This window comes from Opisthorchis viverrini (genome assembly GCF_000715545.1).
Source record: "Opisthorchis viverrini unplaced genomic scaffold opera_v5_1, whole genome shotgun sequence".
Taxonomy (NCBI): Eukaryota; Metazoa; Platyhelminthes; class Trematoda; order Opisthorchiida; family Opisthorchiidae; genus Opisthorchis; species Opisthorchis viverrini.
Genome location: NW_008751657.1, coordinates 2,487,435 through 2,492,017, shown reverse-complemented (window position 1 = coordinate 2,492,017; position 4,583 = coordinate 2,487,435). Strand labels below are relative to the sequence as shown.

General features: G+C 48.3%; 1 protein-coding gene across 1 annotated transcript in view; it reads right to left on the bottom strand.

The window, feature by feature from the left end:
- Positions 1–4,438, bottom strand: part of T265_00036 (hypothetical protein) — a gene marked incomplete at both ends in the record, with an annotated part of 36,148 nt that extends 31,710 nt beyond the window's left edge. The window contains 2 exons of the mRNA XM_009163693.1: positions 4,120–4,198; positions 4,253–4,438. The remainder of the gene's footprint in view (positions 1–4,119; positions 4,199–4,252) is intronic.
- Between the last annotated feature and the right edge of the window lie 145 nt (positions 4,439–4,583).

Below are 4,583 nucleotides of genomic sequence, written 5' to 3'. Positions count from 1 at the left end.
CCCCCCCCCCACTCCATTATTAACTCTCTCCTTGTAGGCCCAGCACTTAGGACTGATGACTCCGCTCGTCATGCATCGATTTTGCATACAGCATCTGTTAACCACATGGCACCGACATCCTCAGGTATCTCAAAATCAATCTTCAAGCCTCGACACTCAGTTCATCTGGGCATGTTCAATGTCCACACTCTGAAGCAAGTAAGACAACAAGCTGCTCTTGCACTCAGGACGGACTCGCTTGGCATTGATGTGTGCTGTGTTTCAGAAACGAGGATTCAAGATGCACACACAGTGACTAAGTTAACCGCTCAGTGTCCACTTTCAGAAACGAGGATTCAAGATGCACACACAGTGACTAAGTTAACCGCTCCATCAGTGTCCACTCGCTTCCGGCTGCGCACCTCCGGTGAACCGGAGGCTGCGGCAGCGGGATGTGCGAGGGTTGATAACATCCTAAGTCACCGGGCAGAAATATCCTTGCTTGACTGGATACCTGCTGATAGTCGCCTTTGTGCGGTTCGTTTGGCAAAGTCTGTGAAGGAGTCTCACAAGCGGCAAGTTGATAGATGTCTGTTTACCGTGTCTGCCTATGCCCCAACTGACTGTAGCTCCGATGCCATCAAAGACAGGTTTTAGTACTCCCTGAATGCCCTACTGTGTCGACCTGAAAGCTCAGACGTCGTTGTGGTTGTCGGAGATACAAACGAACAAGTGGGCAAGCTTAGCGTATCTGAGACGGAAAATATGGAACGATTGCCTCAGCTGTGTGCTGATCGCAGGCTGTTTTTATGCATTACCAACTTCCGAAATGGCCGTAGTCGTCTGGCCACTTGGTGTCCTCTAACGTCATACTGCCCACAAACTCAAATCAATCACGTTGCCACTGACTACCGATGGCGCGGATTAATGACTGACTGCCGGTCATTTTGAGACACATTTGTGGATTCTGACCACGCAATGGTCCGGAGTCGCTTCTCTCTACGTTTCCCTAGGCTGCGTAAGGTGCGAACAAATAGCTTAGCAACTGAGAGGCTGGCAGATCCGGATGTTAGACGAATTTACCAGAATCGTCTTCTAGAGCCTCTTTCAAATGCTCCACCACTAGATATGAACACATACTGGGACGACATTGCCACCTCTTTGCATAATGCTGGGAATTTCGCCTGTGGCACGGCACCACCAGGCGCGCACAAGCACTGGATATCAGACCGAACGGATGCACTGCTTAAATTTCAGAAAAATATCCCAGTCGGTCCCAAACATAACCCAACGCGAGGAATTATCACATGCCAAGTGAAAGCGAGCTTGCGAACCGACCGTGAAGTTAGGTGGACACAGAAAGCCGGTAATGCCCGAAGATTATTTCAGTTGATCCGTGCGACCAGTCCCCGGAAACCACTAAACATTATAATGAAACGACCATCTCGAATAAAGAAGAACGCCTCGACCGGTGGGCTGAATACTTCGAACAACTGTCGTGGCCACCAGCTGGCACTCATCTAGAGCCCACAGGTGAAGTAGAACCCTGGACGGTGAACGTGGAACCACAAACGGCCTCGGAGGTTTACGACTGCATATGTTCTCTCAAGCGCCACCGAGCTCCTGGTCCGGATGACCTCCCACCCGCAGTGTTCAAAGACAGGGATAAAGTCCTCGGTTAACGCTTGTCTGATCTGTTTGTTTGCGTTTGGGAAAAGGGGTCTGTCCCACACAACTAGGGAGAGTCAGTGATGGTGCCCATTTTCAAAAATGAGCTCGTAGTGAGTATGGTGACCACAGGATGATCAGCTTGACCCCGGTCATAACGAGACTGTCAATTTTACTTCGTCGTCTTATGATGGTTCATGAGACACTGACTCGAGAGCAGAAAGCATGATTCCTGCCTGGTAGGGGTTGTGCTGACCAAACCTTCCTACTCCGCTAGGTGCTAGAACAACGCCATACGTATAATCGACCCATAATCCTAGTATTTCTGGATTTCCGAGGCGCATTCGACTCGGTTGATCGGTCTATTCTTCTTGACACGCCTGCCCACCAAGAATGCTCCGGACGTTTGTGAACACAATAAGCTCTTTGTATTCCCAGACTTCCGGACGTGTGAGAGTGTACGGAGAGCTCTCCAGAAGCTTCCCTACATACAATGGTGTCTGTCAGGGAGGCCCACTCTCCCAATTCCTGTTTAACTTTGTGATCGATGAAATAATGAGACGAACGCTGGAGGGTCTCCAAAACCCTGATGTTCAAATAGCTCGTGAACAAAATTTCGTCGATCTGGAGTACCATCGTTCTCATGTTCGAAGAGGAGGAGAAGGCGCAAGTTTTCTTGGATGAACTGACAAAAGTCATCCCGTCCTTTGGTATGCACTTTGCACCCACAAAGTATAAGGTCACGCTCGTGGACGCGCAGTCACTGAATACGCCACTTACAATCCTGGGAGAGGTACTGGAAGTTGTGGAGCGTTTTACGTATCTTGGAAGTTGTATTAGTTCTGACTGTATTGCGACAGATGAGTTAAATGCACGAATCTGCAAGGCCCAGATCGCGTTTGCTAACTTGAGACACCTATGGCGTCGGCATGGTTTACCCATGAATCTCAAGGGACGTGTGTATCAAGCTACGGTGCGGGTTTTTTGTTGTATGATTATGAGACACGGCCTGTTCGAGCAGAGGAACTGGGACGTCTTCAGGTGTTCGATAATCATTGTCTCAGAACCATAGCTCGTGTGGGTTTGTGTCGGCGTATCCATAACGAGGCAATTAGAAAGCAAGTTTTCGGTTGGGCTATAGGAACTTCCATCGAAAAGTGTGACCAACCCCGAAAGTTGCGTTGATTAGGCTATGTATTGTTATGCCGAACCATTGTTTGTTTAAGAGAGTGCTGTTTTCCATGACCAATTCAGAGTGGCGGAACCAGAGAGGTGGCCAACCCTTGAGCTGGTAGACGGGTATGAAAGGAATCACGAGACATTTGTGTGCTGTCGGTGCTATTTCCAGGATGGGGACCGCGTGATCCCCACTGCGCCTGGTTGGAGACGCTGCAAGATATGACTGACAACGGATGTCAGTGGCGGTCTTGTTGTCAGTTTCTATCCAGATTGCCTGAATGGATGTTCGGAGGTATAGGCACTTTGGAATAGTAGTAAGCTAGCACTATGTCCCTTCCCCGTCCACCTTTATTCTTTTCTTTACAACAAGGCTTTCAAATAAATCATGGTTGTACGGCGGTGAAGCATCGGTGTTGAACACTATTGTCAGGCTGTCGATGATGATCTTTGGAGGAGCAATTTTCGGAGCTTCCGTAAGCGGATGCCACCTCATAAAACCCATCCAGAGCAATGTGTGAGAACGCCCAACATTGTTCAGGCCTATTGGACGGTGGATCACGCACGAGGCAACCACTTGAAAATCCTGGAGTTCAACCCGAGTTCACAAGATGGAAGCAGGTGTGTTGGTGAAAGACCGCAACATTCTACGGCAATTGCCCAACTGCATAGATCAGTTAGTCTCCTAATGAACCAGACGACAGGACTTTTCTCGACACGTGAAGACGCAATTCCCAAGCCACTGACGGTGAAAAGAATCAACTGAATAAGCCACATACATGCACATTGGCGCACCCAAGTCCCCTAATGACTAGGTCTTTTGTTAAAGTACCCTCTGCATCGATCGTGTAAGGACAGCTTTCTAGCAAATAAAAGCAATGAGACGAAGTAAATCAACCTAGAGTCAAACAAATCTGCCATTCGTCCCGCTCTTTCCTCCAGTCATCAGACTCAGGCTCCAAGAAATAAATATCGCTGTAGGTCACAGTTTATATACCACTGCTTCCTGGCGCGACTGCTTATGCAGTGAGGCAACATGCCGCTGAGATACGAAAGGGTTGGGCACAATCCAGCATTGATATTGATGCTTCACTGTTTTACAGCCACAAAGTTTGTTTAATTATACTTAAAGCCATAAAGCGAAAAGAAGGGAAAGGAGTGAATGAAGAAGGGTACTGATGTTTCACTGCCATACAAGAGTGTCGACCTATGTGAACAGAGTCTGAGAATGAAAATAGAGACAGGGTGTACGCTTTGGAAGTAACCAAAACCTTATTCATTATGCAATTGACTTACCCTCATCATCCCAATCGACTTTGTCTCCGCCGTAATAAGGATTGCTGCTGGTACGCTTCTTTGAAGTTTGTTTGGACTTCTAAGAGACAAGGAGTAAGTAAACGTTGAACTACCATCGCATGACTGGGCTCACAACAATACCTCAAGATGCGACCGAAAAAAAAGTTCAATGGCGTGGTTGGCAAGAGCTCAGCGAAAAAGGCTGGAAAAGCAAAAAATATGGAAAGAATAATCGTATTGTACTTCCAGTGCTGTTAGGCAGGAATCCACGCGGATCCCACTATACCGCACGTCTTTAGGCGCTGCTACGGCCGAGAAGCTTGTCCGCTCGAGGTTGGCCCAAAATTCGGGACGCTTGCCGGTCCGGCATCAAGGCGAGATCTGATTGGTCAACAATCTGGACCCAACAGCCAATCATGACCCAGTATTGGCCAAATGCCGGTTGCCAATGGAGCTCCAGAACG